The following is a 23,767-nucleotide window of genomic DNA, read 5'->3' as shown; positions in this document are numbered from 1 at the left end:
AAGCAAATCTTTACTGAAAACAGAAGTTATTTTTCTTAACCTTGACACATATAATCATTTCTTTTCATGCTGCCAAATACAATTTGTTTTTTCCCCAGTTCTCCAATTATAATCAGCATCTACTTACCCCAGTAAGATTCCTTTGCTTACCCCATCACAGTGACATTTAATTTATTATTCTCCCCAAATTATAACTCAAATCTTTTCTGGGTTTCCGAAATGAGACTCATTTGACCTGCCAAATGGCATCATCAATTACCAAGTGGCATTGCTGTGTCCCCACCTACATCATGTCTGGTTAGGGAGACTGTTCCAGGTGTGTCTGGTCCTGACACAGAATTATCTCTCTGGGCAATTTGGAAGGACACACAACTTCTGACCTTTGCCTTCCCAACAGGGTGTTTTCAATGGCAAAGTGAATGACAACACTTCTAATACAAACAACATAGGCCCCAACCAGTAGCCTCCTTCAGCATGAAGAACACAGCACTTTCTGTGCTTTATGTGCTACCAGGCCTACTTAACCTTGGATAATAACAGTGTCGAGGTAAATTATCAAGCCAATGTCTTTCTTCAGAATCCTGGGTTACAACTGTCAAATATATAGTGTTCAACAGCCACAGAAATAAGTCTAAAGTGAAACACATCTGAATTGCTCATAAAACAAGCATGTTTTGACTGCATGTACTTAAACACTTTTTAATCAGCCAATTTAGCTTAGTCTGGATGTAGTTATTCTTTCCTTTTAGATAATTGTTGGACTCTATGGAGTTGATTTTGATAGGATTATTAGGGCTAATGAACTCAATGTCATAGTTCAAGTGTGTCTTCAGCTTTCACATCTGGCCTGCCTGATAGTTTGTATCTCCAGACCATGTCCTCCTTACCCTTTCTAGTTGTGCTTCTAGAGCTTTGGTTTGTGATTTAAGAGCTTTGATTCGTGGTCCCAAAGGTGGTGAATCCATTCCTTTTATTGACCATAAAATCATAACCTGAAAAAAGTTTTTCACATTTTTTACACAATTTAGAAACTCCTTTACACTTACCAACTATTGGAAAGAGTGAATGTCATTTTGTTTTAATTTCCAGACTCATTTTTAAAAAATGGACTCAAAATGTAGCTGACCTCTTCTGTCCTAGGAGTTCAACTTTTCTGATTGAGGAAGGAGCATTAAATATTAAATATTGCCAACTATTGTCCCCAGACCATCAAAGGAAAAGAGACAACCTTGCTAGACAAGCTTTCCTTCTTCTTGCTCTTAATTTGGATGCAGTATTGATGGGGGGTTGGAAGAAGTCTGGATAGGATCCAAATAAAGACATTCATGTGGTAAAAAATGGCAAGAGTGAGCAGGGTTCACCTTGCCTAATAAGACAGAATCATTCTAAAGGGAGATACTATTTTCTAAATAATTTTGTTGTTTAGAGAGTCAAAATCACTAACATAGTGGAAATGATTTCTCCCATATTTTGAAAACAAATTGCAAAGAAATTGTGTAGGTACCTAAGGTGAATGCTCAGAGCCAGAATCGTTCAGTGGATGTAGCTGCCTTTAGTTTCTTAGGCACATTTCTCTTTGTCTTCCATGTCTTAACATGATCGATTAGAAACTGGGCCTATGTTGTATTTTTTTTTTAATTTAATTTAATTTTATTTGTGAACATACTGTACAGAGGAGTTACAATTATGTGGGCAGGATAATGCGTACATTTCTTACCAAGCATTGCAGCCTCCTCCTTTGTTTACCCTTCACATCCCTTCCCAGCCTCCCCCCTCCCCCCAATCCCAATCCTTCTCCTTTACCCCCCTCCCCCCCCCCCCCCCCCCCCCGCACCGACGTTGTAAAGCTAGTTTTGGACATGACAACTTGTACTTCTCATTGTTGCAACAGGTCCACCTGTATCCTTAAACACCTGGTTTTTCCCCATCTCCTCCACAAGTTATACTGACATCAAATATAGTGAAAGCAGGGGTTATACTGTGGGGGAGGGATATAAAAAGCAACAAAGAGATAATCTTATAAATGCTTGCTTTGTAGCATCAAAATACGGAAACATTGCTCATCTCTATCTTGTTTTCCTGCACACAATGCCAACCATCTGATATATGTGCTAAGTGGGATTACTGAAAGAAGTATCAGTGGGAGAAGCTTCCCAAGATGACAGACTGGGGGAGGGGGGAGGCCTCTCAACTACAGTAATTGGAGAATCCAGTGCCCATCCAGAAAGGGAGGTGACAACTGTGTCCTGATGCCTGCTGTTTCACTTGTGGATATAGCCACCCACAAATGTCTGCACAAGTCTTTGAGGCAGACATACAACTTTGATTAGTGTTGTTTATAGCAAGTAACAAAGGACTTTAATTTGAAAAAGAAAGTTGTTTGCTTTTCCCAATTACCTGGCTTTAGGAAAAGAAAAATGTTTTCTAACCAAATACTCCTATCAAACATTGGTTTCAAAGCAGATAAACACATGACAAGGAAAAGAGGACATGGCTCTCATTGTTTGCAGAATGTTCTAGAGCAGTGTTCTTCCTACTTGAATGTGGTCACCAACTTTAAACCACAAATCACAGTTCTGCAGTGGAGCCTCAGAATCTGAATCCTCAGGAATTTCCCACAGGGGATAGCTGATGTGGTAGGCTCATTGGACTTTCTCTCTCTCTCTCTCTCTCTCTCTCTCCCTCCCTCCCTCCCTCCCTCCCTCCCTCTTTCCTTCTTTTCTTCCTTCTTTACATCCTTCCTTCCTTCCTTCCTTTCTACCTTTCTTCCTTCCTTTTTTTTTTTAGCTAATGCCAAGGCTTGACCTCAGAGCCTTGTACTTTTGCTTGTCTTGTTTGCTCACAATTGGTGCTCTACCACTTGAGCCATACCTCTACCATTTGCTTATTAATTGGCCACAGAGGATCACAGACTCTTCTATCTTGGCTGGATCTTAGCCCTCTGAATAGCTAGGCTTATAGACATGAGCCACTGGCTCCTGGCTCATGGACTGTTCTTTAAAGAAGCAAGGGTTTGTATCAGTGGTCTTATATTAAGCAGGGCAGGGAAGGGATATAAAAGGACTAAATGAAGGAAATTCATTAAAAAAAACTTACACATCCACTAGCACTATCAAATTGGAGATAATGTGAAACTCATGTATCTTTTTAAAGATTTCCTGAGTCATAATTCATATACTATCATTCCTAATTCAGAATCCACACATTTAAGTGGGTGGATTTAATTGTATAATTCAGTGATTATTAGTATCAGTTGTTCAATCATCATCACAATTTCATTTTAAGTAATTTTTATCACTCCAGGAAGACAATTTCCTTATCTCTAAATCCAGCTGTAGGCAACTATGATCTATGATCAATGTCCATGATATAATATGGATTTCTCTTTCTAGACCTCTCAAATAAACAACTATATGTAGAATTGGTGTGTGATTTCACTTAACATGACGTTTTTGAGATTCACCTATGTTATATCATGTATAAGTACTTTATTCTGATTATTATGGGAACATGGTCTTTAGCTTTTCAGAGGGATTCAGTGTTTCCTGATTAAAACTTCCATGTATATATTCTATTCATTTAGAAATTATCATCTTGTCAAATTGAGGAATCAGAGAGCCTAAGCAACTCTATGATTGAATTAAGGCCTTTTTCCTGGTAAATGAACTCTGCCAGCCCAGCAGAGAGTAGTATTTGAGGTCACCTCAGCCACAAAGTGGTCATACAAAGCTGGCCAGAATGCAAACAAGGTTAAGATTTTGTTTCTGAAAAAAAAAAAAAAAAAGATTTTGTTTCTGTCTTAGCAAAGTGTAGTCAAAAGGAATAAATCTAAGAAAAGCCTATAAAGAGACTTCAGTTTTTAAAGAGATCCTTGCATGAGTCACTGAAGGAGGTATTACTATGCATGATTATCTATCTATCTATCTATTTATCTATCTATCTATCTATCTATCTATCTATCTATCTATCTATCTCTACCTATCTCTCCCTCCTTCCCTCCCTATCTACCTCTCTCTCTCTCTCTCTCTCTCTCTCTCTCTCTATATATATATATATATATATATATCGATTGATCGATCAATCAATTGACCTACCTACCTACCTACCTACCTACCTGTTTAATTTTCTTTGGTCAGGAATTCCTTGCTCTTTCAATGCAAATCAAGTCTTGCTATTTTTCCCCTTCTCCATTCACATCTTCTTTCTTCATTTCTCAGAATGGTACTTCTAGAATCTGGTGTGGAGCCTATGACTAATTTCTAATTTTTTCTTTCTGATCTACAAGTATTGGGCATGAATTGTGTTCTGGGATACCTTTTTTCCCCCAGGAATTTTATTTTTTCTTGGTATGCTTACTGTGTAGCTATCTACTATAACATTGTAATAGTAGGGCTGGGAAGTTGGCTCAGTGGTAGAAGCGCTTGCCTTGCATGCCTGAGGCCCTGGGTTTGATTACTGAGCACCACATAAGCAAAAGGAAAAAAGCCGGAAGTGGTGCTGTGGCTCAAGTGGTGGAGCGCTAGCCTTGAGCTGAAGAGCTGAGGGACAGTGCCCAGGTCCAGAGTTCAGGCCCCACAACCGGACCCCCCCCCCCAAAAAAAATTGTAATAGTAAAACCTGGAAACAACCTATGTGCTCATTAATTAAAGACTAATTGAATATATTACATGATTTATGCAAGTAATTGAGTCACATGGAACCAATAAAAAGAACAGCACAACTCTATATATTACTATAGAAAAGTCTCTGAGATCCAGGTTTAGGCAAAAGATGAAGAACAAGGCAAAAAATGTGTCTATACTACATTATCATTGATTTATTAAGATAATTTTGTTGTTATTATTAAGGTGTTACCATTTCATGTCAGGTAATGAGTACATTTCTTTTTTTCTTTTGGACAATGCCACCCCCTTTGCGTTTCCCCAAATTTCTCCTCCCATCTCTGTCTGGGCTACCTTTTAGAGGTTTCCAGGAGTCCAAGTCTTGATGTTGACTTCCAGAAGTCACTCTACTGAGGGATAAAATCCGTCCCTCCTTAGGCTTGTTGCCTTGCTAGAACTCCTGTTTTAGTCAGCTTTCCAGCCCAGTATTTGCCCTGTTGCTTTGGGCCTGTGACAAGGAAACACGTCCTGGCAGGAGTGTGCAGCACAGAAAACTGTTACCTCAGGCTGGGAAACAAGAGAGAGGAAGAGGAACATGCCTAGGTTCCACTGTCTCCTTCCCTGTGACACTCTTGAAGACCTAAGAGCCTCTTGCAAGGGCCCATCTTGTTGCAAACCACCGCACCTTAACTTGCAAGCAAGTGACAGACAGCAATGCAGTAATGGAAACCCTTGACACTGGTTTTAGGGCATGAGGGTCCTGTGCCTCAGGCTAGTAACAGTGATTTTGGGACAGGGGAGTGCATGTGGAAAGTAGGGTAGCAATCTCTTAGAAGTTATAGACACCAGCAAGTGAAACAATCCTAGGATGAATGACTTCCTTATCTCAGGAAGTAGAGGCAAGCAGCAAACAGCTACAGTTTTTTTTATTTTTTATTTTAATTTTTTATTGTGAGAATACCGTACAGAGGAGTTACAATTACATGGGCAAGATAACAAGAACATTTCTTATCAAGCATTGTTGCCTCCTCTTTGTTTCCCCTTCCCATCCCTTCCCATACTCCCCACTCTCCCCACTTGATCCTCCCCCCACCCCACCAAAGTTGTAAAGTTTGTTTTTCCACATAACGATTTGTACATCTCATTGTTGTACCTTCATTGGGTCCACCTGTATCCGTAGTTAAACGATTTGTTTTTTCCCTTCCCCTCCACAAATTATACCGACATCAAATACAGTGAAAGCAGGGGTTATACCGTGGGGGGGGGACATACAAAGCAACAAAGAAATCATCTTACAAATGTGTTAGAAACAATCGCCTGAAAGATAAAAAAACAAAACAAATTATATTAAATGAAGTAAGCCAGGCCCAAAGAAACATAGGTCCCATGGTTTCCCTTATTTGCAATATCTAGTATATGTCTGAGTAAAGCAGAAAAGGTCAGATAAGATGATGTTAGGGGAATGAACCCCAAGATATGTATTCAAATGTTTTTTTTTGTTTTTTTCCTTTCATATAGTTTTTTTAAGTTTGAATTTTTTTAATTCTGAAAATACCATTCAGAGGGTTTACAATTACATGAGCAAGGAAATGAGTACATTTCTTATCAAGCATTGTTGCCTCCTCCTTTGTTTCCCCTTCCCATCCCTTCCCATCTCCCCCACCCCCCCTCCAACAACTACAATTTGTATAAGCCTTTATCTAACTCCAAAGTTCAGGAAAGTTTGGGTTCTGATGAACTCACATTTAGGGTAGAATCTTGGGTCTCTATAACGTTAGGAGCAAGTGATCTTTCTCAGGCCACTCCCAGCTCTCTGAGAGTGAGAATGAGATTCCAGTTATCTTTGTTAGAACTCATGGCTCAGCATCCAGAGATTTCCACACCACATCTTAAAGCTTCTACAACACAGTACTACCCTGGGTTCCAAGCCTTCAGCACATGGACCTTTGAGGGACATGGACCTCTCAAACTCCCATCCCCAGTTTCAGGCTACAGTCAACTTTTTTGGTAAATAATGACAAAAAATTCATGTAAGGAAACCTGTGTTTTTATCATTTAAGAGTTTTTCACTTCATCTCAATCTAATTGTTTTCCTTTTGTTCCAGACACAGATGATCTGTTCATAGTGGGTCTTGTTTTTTGTGTTGTTACACACTGGATATGGAGTGGAGCAACTTGACAATTTGATAGTCTGAGTACCTCTGATCTCTTTTTGGCTGGAAAGCTAGTCCTTCTTCTGTCTGGAGCTCCCTTTCTTTCTTCATTTACAAATGATTTTCCTGCTTACAATGCCAGAATCCCAGAAAGAGAGTTGGAAGGGTCCTTGAAGCTTTTCTTTTTTTTTCTTTTTTCTTTTTGTTGGTCTTGGGGATTGAACTCAGGGCCTGGGCTCTGTCTCTGAGCTCTTCAGCTCAAGGCAAGTGCTCTACTACTTGAGCCACAGTGCTACTTCCAGCCTTTTCTGTTTATGTGGAATTGAGGAATCGAAAACAGGGCACCATGCATGCTAGGCAAGCACTCTACCATTAAGCCACATTCCCAACCCAAGCTTTTCTTATTCAATACTTACTTTTTCCAGGTGAAGAAACCAAACAAGACGCTCAGGGGTGAGATGCTTGTGATGATTGCCAGTATTTTAGATCCACTTTTTGTGGTGTGTGTATGTAAGGTTTATATGAGAAATAGAAGGGAAGAGGAAGAAAATAGATTCTATAAATAGCCAAGAACAAAAATGATATGGTAAAAGCTGAGAAAACAACATTCGAAATGGGAGCAGATTCACAGACAAAGCCGACTCTGTGGCATCTACAGTCTGGGTCAGAGAAGCAATGAGAATATTAATGTGCAAGGCTGGAGTTAGGCGAGTGATGCATTAGAGGCTTTTTTTTGGGTATTATTTTGTGGGGTTTTATAATTTTTTATTGTTATTATAAAGATGAAGTACAGAGGGGTTACAGTTACATAACAATGTTCTCTCTTTCCTTGCTTTTCCAGTTTTTCCCTCCTGTCCCTACCCACAAGTGTTTTTTTTTTTTTTTTTGTACTAGCATTTTTTGTTTTGTTTTGTTATGTTTTGTTTTTCTCGTCTGGGCCTGGGCGCTGTCCCTTAGCTCTTCAGCTGAAGGTTAGCGCCCTACCACTTGAGCCACAGCGCCACTTCTGGCTTTTTTTTCCCTTCTGCTTAAGTGGTGCTGAGGAATCAAACCCAGGGCCTCATGCATGTGAGGCAAGCACTCTACCTCTGAGCCAACCTGTACTGGTATTTTAACTCAGGGCCTTGAGCTTGCTAGGCAGGCTACACTACCACTACAGCTACAGCACCAGCTCTCTTTGTTTTGGTTACTTTTGTAGGGCTGGCCTAAACAGCTGGGATCACAGGCCTGATTTATCATGCCTGTCTTTTGTTGTTGAGATGGGGTCTTGTTTACATGTGTTAGAGTTTTAAGGGAGAAAAAGAAACTGAAGAGCTTCTGAAAACCACATGTCGAATACAGTCCTGCCACATAGTATGGTCTCAATAAATTTTGTTGGTTGACTCAAGAATTATAAGAGGCAGGCATGCTTCAACATGTATGCAGAATTAACAGGTGGTGATTTCTGCATTTTGCTTGCTGGTCTTTCTGGGTACTAGTTTGCAAGTCTACTTGTACTGGTCTTTGAGGCTTCCCATTAGCAAAGAGATGATGAGTGTCAGATTCAGCTGAACTCAGTTCCACACTCAAGACACTCTGAGTGCTGCCTCCTCATCAATCTTTCCAAAGAAATTGGAACTCAAAGAGAATAGAAAGGAATGGCGGGGAGTATTGTGTCCCATAGGTTTGATGTTAAATTTTTCTTCAGTCACAATAACTTGTAATAACAGAGTCTTTCAGCCTACAGAACAATCTTGCATAGGTTTTCTCCTTACATCTCCCCAGCAACTCTGAGAACAAGTGTCAGGCTGCCCAGGTCCAGCCAGTACCTGGTTTTCTGCTTACTTTGAGTTTTTTCCAGGCCTGACTATCCAGCGATGTTACCATGGCCCTCTGAGCTCTGCATCCCGGCCTCTTGACCTCAGTCCTTCTTGGGTGTTGCTCCTCGGTCAGTGTATCCTCTGGCAGCGCTTCCCTCAGGGACTGAGGCCTTGCAGCCCTGGCTTCCCTCAGCAGATATTCAGTGCTCAAGGACCGTGAGACCATGACTCATGAGCTACAGGAAGTTCTTGGCATGCTCCCTGCAGGCTGAAGGAAGATTAATGTCCCAACATTGTGCTTAGTGAAGAAGGAGGACACAGACAACATGGCAGAGTTCCAGGTTGGAAAACACCTGCTGTTCCATGAGGAGATAGGTTATTTGGAGAACTGGGGAGTCCTACATGGAACTGCAGTCTAGACAGTTATGGGAAGTCTCAGATGCTCACTTGCATCTCTCTAGCTGAGGCAGGTAATACTCTCACCCTCACTACCCTCTCAAAATGCTGCTGGGGATTTTTCCTGCTCTTTCTCTTCAATTATCATGAATTCTCTTTCCCTTATGAGCCTCACATCAACCAGCACCAAGGAAGATGGTTAGAACAAGCCACATGGAGCCTTACAAATGCTGTTCTTTACGGGAAGTGTTCATTTTTCTTTCTTTCTTTTTTGTCAGTTGTGGGGCTTGAATTCTGGGCCTGGGCGCTGTCCTTTAGCTCTTCAGCTCAACGAGAACACTCTACCACTTGAGCCACAGCGCCACTTCCGGTTTTCTGGTGGTTTATTGGAGATAAGAGTCTCACGGACATTCTTATCCGGGCTGGCTTTGAACTGTGATCCTCAGCTCTCAGCCTCCTGAGTAGCTAGGATTACAGGCATAAGCCACTGGTGCCCGGCTTAGGAAGTGTTAATTTTTCATAGATTCATTGATTCATTGGCTTTTTCAAACAGTAAATCCAGTTGTTCATCAGGGTGCGCAGGGGATTGGTTACAGGGCCCCTGTGGATCAGACAGCAAGTGCTCACACCCCTCATATGAAATGATGTAGTATTTGCATAGCACCTACACACAGCCTCCTGGATCCTTTATTTGAACTAATCATGAAATTTATTAAATAAGGCAGAGAGGGATGTTTTATATTAGTAAAGGCTATCGAGAAAGAAAATGTGACATTTTCTCTCTGTGTGTGTGTGTGTGTGTGTGTGTGTGTGTGTGTGTGTGTGTGTGTGCGTGCGTGCGTGCGTGAGTCAGGGGCATGAACTCTGGGCCTGGCACTGTCCCTGAGCTCTTCCGCTCAAGGCTAGGGCTCTACCACTTGAGCCATAGCACCATTTCCGGTTTTCTGGTGGTTAATTGGAGATAAGAGTCTCATGGACTTTCCTTCCTGTCTGCCTTTTGAACTGCAATCCTCAGATCTCAGCCTCCTGAGTAGCTAGGATTGTAGGCATGAAATCACTGGCGCCTGGCTCATTTTCTGTACTTGCAAAACCAGAGATGGACAAGATTCCAATCATTTTAGGACCTTTAATACCTTTAAAAATTTATGCTTCTTTTATTGGGCATCATCATGTCATCCAGATAAAGATTAAATAAAGCTGTATGTAGTTGCAAAGTATCTTTAATGAGAATGATACACCACATTAAAAAAGCAAAGCCAGCTGCTCTTTAAATGCCTCTTTAATAATGATGTAACAAGACTGAATTTTTATCCAGATAAAAGTACTAAACAGTTCTCCAAATTAGAAACTGTGTATAGGCCGTGTTTCTCCTGGATCCTTTTTTTTGTTGTTGGTCATGGGGCTTGAACTCTGGGCCTGAGTGCTGCCCCTCAGCTCTTCAGCTCAAGGCAAGCACTCTACCATTTGAACCACAGAACCACTCCTGGTTTTCTGGTGGTTGATTTCAGATAGAGTCTCATGGACTTTCCTTGCCTGGGCTGGTTTTGAACCTTGATCCTCAGATCTCAGCCTCCTGAGTAGCTAGGATTACAGGTGTGAGTCACCAGCGCCCAGCATTCTCCTGGATACTTTTAATCATATTTAGGTTACTTGCTATGTAAATGGCTGTGGTGCTTAATTGTTTAGGGAATAATGACAAGAAAAGTCTGTATGTGTTCAATATGGATGCAATTTTTTTTTCATGTGTTTTCCATTTGATGTTGGTTGAATCCATGGATGTATAACCTGTGGATACTTTTCGGGAGCCTACTGTGTGCTAGATTCGGTACCATCTTGGAGCTCCCAAAGCCTGCTAAGAGAGCAGGACACATGCATAGGTCAGGACAGTTTAGCCTGAAAAAGGAAGGACAGTGTGCCCAGAGCATGGGGCAGGAGCTATAACCACTTATGGGTACAGTCACGGCTTATTAATTCTGAAGGGCTTATTAATTCAATTCAGGTGGTAATAGAACCTCAGGCAATAGCTATGGACTGCCTGGGAGAGGTCAGTGCTTTGAGCCCTGTGATCCAACCTCCATCCTAAGTAGCTGACTGGCGTCAGCAAGTAAATTGTTGACTTTCCTGAGAACAGTCTCCTTAAGCTGCTTATTTTGCATTTAATTTCAGAGTACTCTCTTTTCATGTTGGGAAATACTCAATGAGTTCCCAGTGACGTTGATGTGAGGGTAGTGAAAGCTGGTGAATTTGTCCTTGGGTGTGAAACACTGAGACTAACCTTTAAAGCAAAGACTCTAAGGACAGAAGAGCCTCTAGGAAAGTAAACTGAGAAGTGCTTAAGTGGATCCTTCCTATTTTTTTTTTGCATTTGGGGATCTGCTTTGCTTTCCAGAGCGCTTGTTACTCTGAGTTGAGAGCAGTGTAGAGGATTTGTGGGCTTTGCTATTAAATGGGGAAGGTGTCAGGCCTGCCTCTGATATGTACTAGCAAATTAGTGCCTGGGCAGTAACTGGGCAAGTTACAATTGAGGATAGAACACCATAAATAGGTCTCATGGGGTTAATAGAGAATTAAATGAGATGAAATAGAGTCTGGCATATAGTGAGAGCTCAGTAGAGAAACCATCAATATGAAAGTAACCCTTAAGTATTGCTTTTTGTCTCCTAGATAGAAAAAGACTAAGTTTGAAGGAACCCTTAAATTTTGTCATAAACACTCCAGGAAAGAGCGAACTTTGACCTTGCAAAAAGTAAAGTGAGTTGGAAGGGCTACCTCCACATACCTCCGTATCACTCAGGTATGCATGGGGCATTTAGAATTTTGTGGAATAGGAGGTCTGGGGTTGGTGCTTCTGGGACTGGTTAGCTCACAGCTGGATGATGTTAACTATGACCTGATCTTCATCTTCCTTGTTAGGGGTCCTGGACACATTGCTTCCTTCTTGGTCCTATCTCTTGGGGGTCAGAAGATGGTTGCTGCTGCCAGACATGAAGGGACATGCTGAAGAAAGTGAATGTTTCCTCCTAAGGTTTCTCTCTCTCCCTCTCTTCTTTATTGTCATGTATTAATTGTACAAAATAATGGGTTTCATTTGAACATTTTCTTTCATGTACATAATGTACCAGGATCACATTAATTCCCTTACTCTCTTTCTCTCCTTCCTGCTCCCACTGGTCCCCTTCCTTTCTTCAGGTAGTTTCCTTCCAAGAGTCTTTTATTCTCTGAAAGGAAACACCCTTCCCAGAAGCCCCTGGACTCCTATTTCCCCTAGCAGACTTCCTCTCAGGACCATCTGGCTATGCTGGTGTCACAGGCCTACGCTTACTCTTCCTGGGAGACTTTGGCAGTATCTGGTTAAGTTTGCAGGGCTGTGTGTGGGCAGTCTATACAATGTGCCTGGCTCACATTATGGTAGCCTGTTTAAACGTGTTTCATATCAGCATCTATGTCTCTTCTATAACATGCCTTTGTTTCCCCTCCCTCCTTCCCACTCTCTCTTCCCTTCTTTTTCTCTCCCTTTTCCTCTACCTCCTCTTTTCCTCTTCCTCCTCCTCCTTCCTTTCTCTCTCTTTTTATCTCTTGAGTTCTCTCTCTCTCTCTCTCACTTTTTGTCTCTCATGTCAGAATTTGAATTCAAGGCTTCTTGGTCAATAGGGAACCTTTATCATCTGAGCCATGCCTCTAGACCCCTGTTCTTTTGAAGTGTAAAATGTATCAAATTAATAGCATCTAGTGAAATGTGTAGGGAAGCTGCTTCCGGTATAGCCAATAGCTTCGGTGTGACACTTGATTCTATAGATCCTACATTGAGAAACCTGGAACTGGTGCCCAGAAAGGTTGGCTAAAGTACATAGCAACGTTCAACAATAGAACTTTTGGAAGAATGAGGGGATTCCAAAAGAAGAGTGAGAGTCTCCAGATATCAGGGTACATGCTTCTTGGATGGAGGTGGCAGTGGTTGCTGTGGCCACTGTAGAGTCTTTATTGGGTAGAGAGAGTGCTAGGCTTGACTAGACCTAGAGTAGTATGTGATTATCAAAAGCCACCATCACCAGTCCTGCTCCCTGCTCAGGTACTGAGAAGAAATGATTCCTCTCACATAACCTCTTGTTGGGGACTATGTCCCTTGAGCACTACTTGGTGTCCATCTACTGATGGAGTTAACTGAGGGAGACTTAAAAATCAGTCTCTTAGGGGCTGGGAAGGTGGCTCAGTGGTAGAGTGCTTGCCTTGCATGCATGAGGCCCTGGGTTTGATTCCTCAGCACCACATAAGCAAAAAGAAAAAAGCCAGAAATGGCACTGTGGCTCAAGTGGTAGAGTGCTAGCCTTGAGCTGAAGAGCTGAGGGACAATGCCCTGGCCCAGAGTTCAGGCCCCATGACTGGACCCCCCCCCCAAAAAAAAATCAGTCTCTTGCTGGGTGTGATGGCACACATCTGTAATCCCAGCATTGGGGATGGTGAGGCAGGAAATCTGAGGCCAGCTTGGGCTACACAGTGAGACCCATTCTCACAAAACAAAAACAAAACAACCCCCCCCCTTGCCAAATAACACTTTCTCTTTTTTGCATCATTACCATACCCCAAGCTCTGTATTCAAGTGTTTATCATGCACTTGATCTTTACAATATGCCTGTGAGATAATGTCAACAAGTTACCCCTTTCCCCATTTTATGTGAGGAGAAATTTTTGTGGTGGTGGTTGTTTGTGGAACTTGAACTCGGGGCCTGAGCACTGCCCCTGAGTTCTTTTACTCAAGGCTAGTGCTCTATCACTTGAAGCCACAAACCCACTTCTGTTTTTCTGGTGGTTAACTAGAGATGGGAATCTCACATCTCACAGACTTTCTGTCTAGGCTGGCTTTGAACAGCGATCCTCAGATCTCAGCCTCCTGAGTAGCTAAGATTACAGGTATGAGCCACCAGTGCCTGGCAATGAGGCGGCAATTTGATGCTGAGGTCAACGGTGCAACTCAGGTGGCTCAGGTCCTAAGTTGTAGAGCTAGAACTGTACCCCAGGTCTTGCTCCAGGGTCCTCTGATCCCTGAGAATCTTAGATCTTGAGGTTAATCTGAGATTGTGGGGTGTAGGACCCACAGCATTTTCTCCATAGCTTCCCATGGTGGTAGCGCAGCCCCAATGTTGGAATGGCCAGGACAGACTACAGGATTAGCCACCAGTGTCCTTTACACTGGGACGCTCCCGCTCACTGCCTTCTAGCTACATCAGCTGTCCACATAAAATTGGGGAACCTTGTTAATATTATCCCAGAAGTATTGTGAGATTCGAGGGCATAAGTGCCTGGTTCAGAGCTTGGGGCATGGTAATGATTCAGTAAAAGGGAGTGGTACTTTTTTCTCTTTCTTCTTTTTTACTGGGCCTTACTGTGTAGCTCAGGCTGGCCTCAAACTCATGATCCACTTCCCTCAGCCTCCCAAGTCCTGGAAGTCCAGGTGTGAGCCACCACCCTATGGCTCACCCTAACTTAGAGGAATATCCGCTCACTGACCTTCAGGGAGAAGAGAGTGCCATCAACGTTCTAACAGGGCAGTACTGTATAATCTTGGCTGAGAGTTCCTCTCCCCTATCAGTGTTTGCCACACCTAATGCTATAATTTTCTGTCCTTTTCTTTAAAATTCAAATTTTCTATGATTTGATTTTAAAAGGCATTTCCCAAGCAATGGCAGGTGAAGATTTGTCATGATTCTGCAGTGATAGCTCTTCTCAGAAACTCCCTTGGCTAGGTATGGGGCTTGCTTTGTGAGGAATGAGCCCCAGGGACACAGAGTTCCAATCAGAGCTCCAGTTGTGCTGCAGGCTGAGTGTGGTGCTCAGAGGCCTGCCCTGGGGGTGGGCATGGCTGGAAAGGCCTGCTTGTTCTTGGCTGACCAGAGAAGGCCACAGTGCACATCTGGGTTTAATCAGCTGTCGGCGGATTAAGAAATACTGAAATGCCCCCATAAGATGTCTTTGGCTTGCCTGTTTCCAGTGGAGACCGAGGTACATGTGTTTTGCCACCCTGGGATATGGTGTGTAATCAGAGGGGCTTGTTTTTCATTCTAGAGATTGACTGAAGTTGGCTATCTAAGGAGTAGCTTTTTTCTTTTTTAATTTAGAATTTGTTTCTGACTTTGAAGTTCTTCTTTTCAAACTTGTTCTTCCTCAAGGCCAGGTATTTTTTTTTTTTTTTTTTTGTCAAGGGAATAGCTCCTCCCAGGGGTTCCTGATGCTCCTCCTGTGACTGTTGGTGCGGAGTCCCAGGCTGGGGGAGGGGCTGGGCCAGCCGGCCTCCCCTCCCCCTGATCAGAAGGGCCTCTGCGCTGTGCTTTTCAGGCACTCTTCCCAGAGAGAGAGAGAGAGAGAGGACATATAGCCCAAGAATGAGTATTTCTCCTGTGCGTGGGAAATTTTTTTCTAGAGAGTACATTGGGTATAATGTGCCATGCCATGGGGATACTGGGAGGAAGTCGGAAGAATCTCTGCTCTCTGGAAGGGAATAATCCAGATAGAAAGTCGAGACATCTGCATCCGTGGTTCATTCACCTCCAGTTGGGACATACTTAACTATAGAGGAGAGGCTGAGGATTGTTGGGAGGTGGAGCCCCCTGTGGTAGGCGGGAAGTAGAAGGGGCATGAGAAGGGGGGCTTTTTGGACTTTGGAGACTTAAGGACCTTGGACGGAGATACTGACACTAATAATGATGATGACCATTACAGAGCTCTTAGGAGCAGAAGCATTCTGCTAAGCACTATGCAGATATCAGTTCTGTATACAACTTTATGGATATAGAATGTACCACTTTTACAGATCAGGACATTAAAATTAAAAAAGCCCAAAGCCACACAGCTAGTAAGAGGAGACGGAGGATTTGAATAGAAGTGAGTCCATTTCTATTCTACTTTTATCTTCTAGTGGGTTTTGAGATGTGTGTGTGAGGGGGGATGGGGTGGGGGCTGACTCTCCAGAGCCTGCTTGTGTTTCGAATGTCTTGTGAGGAGACCCATGCTCCTATTTTTGGTACTGTTTTCTGAAAGATGTTTGTGTAGCTAACAGAAAAAGATAGCAGTAATACCTCCTTTCAGAATATGGGACAAGCATGCTCACTGCTAATTATAAAAGATTTGAGTTCCCCAAGCACTGGTTTCTTTTCACACACCCATTTCCCAATCCCAATGTACTGCAGGTGTCGGCTAGCCTTCTTCACATTGCCCTGTGGGAAGTAGAGCCCAGGGAGCCAGTGCCAAGGCTGCTGACATGCTGCTTGCTGTGCCATGAGTAAGAAAGCTCACCCAGATGTCTGTATCTTCTGCCAGTCTTTATTCATCTGGGGTAGATTAAGTCTTTAGTTTTTAAGAGTGATGTTGATGGTGCTGTGTATGTATGTGTGTGTATGTGTATGCCTGTGTTCTTGCACATGGCCTAGGGACAAGGAAGAAATCAGGGGAAGTGTGAAACTTTACAGGTCAACATGGGCCCGGGGGGACACAAAGGGAATGGAAGAGTTGTCATTTTTTGTGTGTGCTAGTACTGGGGCTTCAATGCTGGCTCCCTGAGGGGTAGGATTATAAAGATATGCCATTATATCCTCTTTAGATTCTTTTCCTTTGATCAGTGGTCTGCATCTTTCACCAACCTATGTGTGTAAGATAAACTATGTGGGAAGTAGAGGTATGGATCAAGTGGCAGAATGCCAACCTTGAAGGAAAAAGCTAGGGACAGTGCTGAAGCCCACGAGTTCAAGCCCCAGTATCAGCACAAAACATAAAAATAAAAATGAGCAGAGCTGTGAATCTGGGTTAGTGGTAGAGTGCTTGCCTAGCATGCATAAAGTGCTGGGCTTGGTTCCTCAGTACCACATAAACAGAAAAAGCCAGTAAGTGGTGCTGTAACTCAAGTGATAACTTTTAGCAAAAGAAACTCAGTGACAGTGCCCATGCCCTAAATTCAAGCCCCAGGACGGGCAAAAAAAAAAAAAAAAAAGAGCAAACAGGATAAGCTATATGTATATAGCCTTCACTCCAGAAGAGGCCATTTTTTAAAACATTGGGTAACAGAGGGGACCTGTTCCCTTGAAAAATCTTAGGAAAGTGTCTTCATTAAGGTAAGGGATAAAATGGTCATTGAAAGGTCATAGCCTACCATCAAACAATAGGCTGGCTTGTTGTTAATAATCTGTCTGTCTGTCCTTTGATTCAGGCTTATTGATTGCATCAGGAGGAAGTGAACCAGGCTGTTATAAATTGACTGTGAAGTTGGTGTAGAGGCTGTGGTAAAACCTGGAATGAGGAAGGGAAGAGTTAAGATGGAAGGAGTGAGGCTGGGAAGGTGGCTCACTGGTAGAGCGCTTTCCTTGCATGCCTGAGGCCCTGGGTTCGATTCCTCAGCACCACATAAGCAAAAAGAAAAAAGCCGGAAGTGGCGCTGTGGCTCAAGTGGTAGAGTGCTAGCCTTGAGCTGAAGAGCTGAGGGACAGCGCCCAGGCCCAGAGTTCAGGCCCAGAGTTCAGGCCCCATGACCGGACCCCCCCCAAAAAAAGATGGAAGTAGTTGGGGGGTGCTGTGTTCTGTGTGCTTGCCCTTTCTGTGTCCATTCAGTACTGCCCAAGTGCCAACTGCTCTCATCTCTTTGCCAGAAGATTTACCTTTTTTTTTTTTTTGGTCCTGAGGCTTGAACTCAGGGCCTGGATGCTGTCCCAAAACTTTTTTGCTCAAGGCTAGTGCTCTATCCCTTTTAGCCACAGTTCCACTTCCAGTTTTCTGGTGGTTAATTGGAGATAAAAGTCTCACTGACTTTCCTGCCTGGGCTGGCTTTGAACTGTGGTTCTCAGATCTCAGCCTCCTGAGTAGCTAGGATTATAGGTGTGATCAGTGGAGCCTGGCTCAGATGATTTACTTCGATTGCTGTGGCCCACTTCTGTGTGCTGGGCAGTAATGCCTTGAGGAAACAGAAAAAAAGAATGGAAAAGAGAGTAAATGAAGTGTTGGTGAATGACAGTACAATGCCAGTGGCCTACCTTACTGGGGCCCTGACTGGGGCTGGGGTTGGGCCAGGATATATTGCTGATCCTACTTCATTGTAATAATGGACTATAATATATTTGATTATTCCTTATTGTTGAGTATTTAGGTTGTTTCTAGTTTCATACCATTAGAAAGAGTATTCTCATGGATACTCTTGTATATTAACACATATTTTTGTAACTTTTTATCTTCCTGGGATAAATGCTTACACGTATTCATGTTGGGCCACATCCTTAAAGGTTTTGAGATTTATTTTCAAGTGGCTCTGCAGAAATGCTGACTGAATTTACATTCTCACAAGCAGCCCATAAACTGCCTGTTAACCCATACTTCCCTTCCTCCCACCCATACCAAGGGAGTGGTATTTTTATTGCTGTAAAGTTGTCTTCCACTGATTATTATTGTTGATTGGAACGCTCCTCTTTCATTTAAGAAGCTGTCTCTCTGTGCCCATTGTCTATTTAAGCATCATGTTAACCACCTTTTTCTCACTGATACTGACTATGGAGTCAAGCAAGTCTGGTCTACAGGGTAAGCTGATGTTTCAGTTGGAAAGTCATCCGGCAGGAAGATCTGATACTGTAGATTTTGTCCAAAGGTGGAATCATGAAGAATTTTTTTACTCAAGGAAAGGACAATCTTTTTGTCTGTTCAGGTCTCTAACTGATTAGATGAGACCCACCCACACAATAGAGGGCTTTCTGAATTGCTCTAATTGAAATGTTTATCTAATATAAACTGCACCAATCTAAATGTTAATTTGAACGGAGAAACACAGAAATATCCAAAATAATGTTTAACCACATATCTGGACAACAGATGGCTCAGTCAAATGTATATATAAAATTAACTATCACAGGCACTTCACGAGCCCCCAGGGATGTAGGAGGTTAATCTGTACCTTGTCCTCAAGTCCACAATTTAGTCCTAAAAGCTCACTTTTTAGAACCTTCAAGTGACATTGTTTGCATAGTGCTCTTTCTATACTAGAAGTCTCAGCTGTTAGGAAGAAACATTCCTTATGTTCTGGGAAGAATATCATACAAATATCAACCTGAAGGAGGTTTAGGGAAACATTTTGCTCTGTCTTTATTTTAAAACAATACATTCTATGCATACACATTTACTTTTATTATTTCTTGGTAGTTTAAATTGAACAGCTTTCAGTTTCTTTTCAAGTCTCATTGTAATTCACTAATTTATTTTTCCCATTTAATTCTTATAACAATTTTATTTTTTTAATGTTTTTTAATTAAATTTTTTTTTTTGCCAGTCGTGGGGCCTAAACTCTGGGCCTGGGCGCTGTCCCTCAGCTCTTCAGCTCAAGGCTAGTGCTCTACCATTTGAGCCACAGCACCACTTCCAGCCTTTTCTGTTTATGTGGTGCTGAGGAATCAAACCCAGGGCCTCATGCATGCAAGGCAAGCACTCTACCACTGAGCCACCTTCCCAGCCCCTTATAACAATTTTAGAAAGATGCTGGCTAGATAATCCTTTCTTTATACAAATTGATCTCCCAAGACCTAATTATTATTATTATTATTTATTCTGAAAATACCATACAGAGGGGTTACAATTACATGGACAAGGTAATGAGTACATTTCTTATCAAGCCATCTACCCCCCTGTCCCTGCTAAAGTTGTAAAGTTGGTTTTTTGACATAACGTCTTGTACATCTCATTGTTGCAATGGGTCCACCTGTATCCCTATTTAAACAATTTGTTTGTTTACTTAAACAAATATTTGTTTACTTAACATTGCCTCACCCTCTACTATACCTGTACTGTTATTTGCTTTTTTTTTTGTTAGTGGTGGGGCTTGACCTCTGGGCCTGGGCGCTGTCCCTCAGCTCTTCAGTTCAAGGAGAGCACTCTCCCACTTGAGCCACAGCACCACTTCCAGTTTTCTGGTTAATTGGAAATAAGAGACTTATGGACTTTTCTGGCCGGGCTGGCTTTGAGGTGCAATCCTCATATCTCAGCCTCCTGAGTAGCTAGGATTATAGGTGTGAGCATCTGGTTATTATTTGCTTTAAATCTACTAAAATTTTAAAATTTAAATCCATTTAATATATTTTGAAAACAAACTTCATGTCACATTTTTTTTTACCTAGAAATGGCAGTATTTTTGACTTAATGAAGCAGTAAAAGTCTCCAGGAGTTAAAAAAATTTAAAATAATTGATGAAGTTGAATAAATTATGAAGATCTGGGTTATTCCACGCCGATGATTCTTCCGTAGGCTGTTTTGGTATTTGGGCTAGCAGCCGCAGTAGCATCTCTCTTGGTTGCTTTTCTTCTCATGCTTTACCCAAAACCGTGACGGAGTTTGGCAAATGGAGCTCCAGGAGTGGGCCTGTGGCACTCATGCCTTGGCAGAAGGTTCTAATGGGCATCTTATAGGGATAGGCTAAGAGGTGCAACACAGCAGATTGCCCAGGGAGTATGGGAAGTCTGGTATCAGTCTCCCTCTCCCAATGTCACTCGGCTAGATGGTTTTGTTCAAGGTTTTGTTTTGTTTTCTGCAGCAAAGAGGAAGGGGAGAGGGGCACCGGCACCCTATCACCACATTCAGAGCTTTTTCAGACCACTATACTCTCCCTTTTGCTCCTTTCCCCTGCCCAGGTCCGGCTCTTGGTAAGGAATTTCTTCGTCTTCTTTAAAGTCTTCATGGTACATGGGGCGATAGCTGGGGGGTTCACAGTGAGACTGGCATTTCAGGAAGAACTCCTTGTATCCTCTCTTCAGGACTTATAACTCAGGATAGTGAAGTTTGGGATATTCGTTACCCAGCCGATCTCTCTCTCTCACATACCGGCATATGCGGGGCCCTCTCTCTGAAGAAAACTCGCAGTGGAACATGACAATGACACGCTTGTCATCAGTAGGTACGATGGGCTTCTTCAACAAGAAGTCTTCAACTTCTTCTTCCATGTGTAAATTCACTGCACCCTTGATGTGGCCTCCTTCATATTCATATGGGTACCGGCAGTCAATGATAACAAATTCTTTAATGAGATTGGCAAACTTGCCATTCAAAACAGATGCCATAATTTCTGGAGAGATGTATTTTAAATCTTGATGTTTCCCAGCAACTGTATGAAAGAGATAACCCTTAGAGAAATGTCCTATAAGGTCTCTGGGGTCATTGTCCAGGATGTTCTCTATGGGCCATTTGGGGGAAGATGTCAGAGACAAAGACTGGTGTAAAACCTCAGGAGTCTCTCTGGATTAAGTGACCCTCCAGGACTAGCTCCAGCCAAGCTCTTCCGCTGCTTGGTGCTTCCTTGGGGAGACTCCTCTGGAGATCGGTCTCTTCATTGCTGACCGAGTGCTGGATACACACTGGGAAGGGGAATCACATAGCCTGCACCCATGGCCAATATTTGTAGCTCTCCTCATGACCAGGGGAGCTGTCCAGAGGCTTGCCATCCCCGATGCGGTCTCCTCGTCTTTCTTCAGATTCTCTCCATCAAGAAGGCCCATGAAGCCATCATCCTCATCAGACAAACTAGCCGTCACAGGTGATTTTTCCTTGTTTTCATCCTGATCGATGAGCTGAAAAATGTCATGGTCCAGAGAATTGGAGTGGCTCCTCTTCAAAGCTGGGCGACACCACAAAAGCTTCTGAGGTAAGAAATTTTTCTCCTCACAGGATTTTCAAGGTTTTCTTTTCTGTCCAAGGGGCTGGGAGAATCCAGACAGAAACCTGAATGAGTGGATTTGGAAGAGCCCATTCTCTGAAGACTGCTGTTATTTTTCACCTCCAGTGACTGTTCACACTTACTGCTCAGTCCCTGCCACTGATCCATCATGTCACATATTTGAAGTCAATAACCAGTAGTAACCTATCATAAATACTAGGCACCTAGAACAATAAATACAATAAATAATAAAACAATTTATTTATTTAAATTTAAATATTGTTGTCTGCAGAATATAACAAATACGACATTGAGTAAAGCAGTCAAGCTGGTGGTCCACTGTTTCTTAGAAAGGAAATCAGCTATGATTAGAGGCTTCTTTAAGGTTAGCACCAAATGGAAACTTTCTTCTTGACATAATCAGAAAGTTTGAGAGTTCTGTAAAGAGAGTCTCTGTCTCTTCTGTCTCAGGGTCATTTAATCATTACAGATGATAATTAAAACTTAAAACTATGGTGACTGCTTTTATTGTGCTCCCTTACCGCTGCCTGGCCCAGTTTGTATGTTGACTGAATCCTCAATGTGATGGTATTAGTGAGGTTTTGGGAAGGGATGATCAGACATGAAGAGGGAGTCCTCATGAATTCTGTTACTTCCCTTTAAAGGAGACCCAAGAGAGAGCCCTCAGCCCTTCGATCATATCAGGACACATAGAGACGCGGACACCAACTCTTCCCAGCCTTTAGAATTGTGAGAAATAATTTTCTGTTGTTTATGAGCTACCTTGTCTATGGTATCTTGTTACAGAAGTCTCAACTTTCTATGATAGCATCTTTTGTACTACTTCTACCACCTGGAGAAATGTTTCTCTCTGCCTCTCTTTCTCTCTCTCCTTTCTGTCTCTGTCTCTCTCTATCTCTCTCTGTCTCTCTTTGTCTCTCTGTCTCTCTCTCTCCCCCATCTCTATATCTATTTCCATATAACCTATAGAAATAATTGTTTTCTTATCTATATTTCCAGTATTAGCACATTTGGTGTGCCACAGGTATGAAATGAATGATGACTTATTAAACATGTAAGTCATTTTGAGTCCTTGTAGAACTTTTATTCCCCCGAATTCAGTCCTGTGTGTTCCCTTCCGAATAGGTCAATGTCTGGACTTACAGAGACAATCACCTCTCCCAATAGTTAAAGTCTGATGCTTCTGGAAGGCAAAGGTTGACTGTTTGGTCCCAGAAAATTTCTTAGTCCTGAGTCTGATTCTTTCCTTAGTAGGCGCCTGACACCAGCCAGACTCTGCTTCTACTGTTGGGGCTGTTTACTAAGCCAAGAATTATCCCTTCAGCCATCTCTACTTAAAAAAATAACCCTAAGTAATTAACAACAGAGAGGCTGCTGCTTGGTTTCCTTTGGGGGAAGAAGGCTGGGCTTCAACTTGCCTGCCCTAAAGTCTCATGGAATAGAGAATCCCAAAGGTTGCCAAGACCTGGGACTAAAATCAAAGTAATTAAATAAAATCTTCCAAAGGAGCAAAAAACTTTTCATAAAGGACTAATTGTTAAGAAATACTTAGGTACTTTGCAAGTCTTAGTAGCTGGTTCCCATTAGCCGAGCAGTTTTACTTCTTTGCTTCCCTTTAAACAATTTGGCTGTTTTTGCCTAGATCTCTCACACTTCCCGCTCTTTTCTTTTATTTCCTCAACAGTAGCTACAGCTGATTAAATGCACTAGATTTGACTGTGAATTTGGTTAATACTAGACTCATTTTGTGACATTAAATATAAGTTGTGGCCGCCCCACTGTCCTGTAATAAGGATAATAACAATGATTTTTCCAGGTCATACATTGAACACTTTACATGCATTATTTACATTCCTTCTTACCATGAGCCTAAGAAGTAGGGCTCTTTCTCTTGCCAAGATGGGAAAACTGAATAAAGAGTTCCAGAGAGTTGCTGAGATCATGCCGCTAGGACTCAAGCCCATGTGGCTTCAAGGACTGAGGTTCTACCTGCTGCATGCCCGTCCTTAGAAAGCTACACAAAAACTCTTTAGAATATGAAGTATTAAAAATAAGGTATTGGGCTGGGTGCCAGTGGCTCATGCCTGTAATCCTAGCTACACAGAAGGCCGAGACCTGAGGATTATACTTCAAAGC

The 23,767-nt window shown here is 42.4% G+C and overlaps 1 pseudogene; it reads right to left on the bottom strand.

Annotated features, from left to right (window-relative positions):
- Positions 1-20,548: 20,548 nt before the first annotated feature.
- On the bottom strand, positions 20,549-21,778 carry LOC138806150 (M-phase inducer phosphatase 1-like; annotated as a pseudogene).
- Between the last annotated feature and the right edge of the window lie 1,989 nt (positions 21,779-23,767).

This window comes from Dipodomys merriami, unplaced genomic scaffold (assembly GCF_024711535.1).
Source record: "Dipodomys merriami isolate MVZ:Mamm:240054 unplaced genomic scaffold, mDipMer1.0.p SCAF_4, whole genome shotgun sequence".
Lineage (NCBI taxonomy): Eukaryota > Metazoa > Chordata > Mammalia > Rodentia > Heteromyidae > Dipodomys > Dipodomys merriami.
This window is presented reverse-complemented; position numbering and strand designations above follow the sequence as displayed.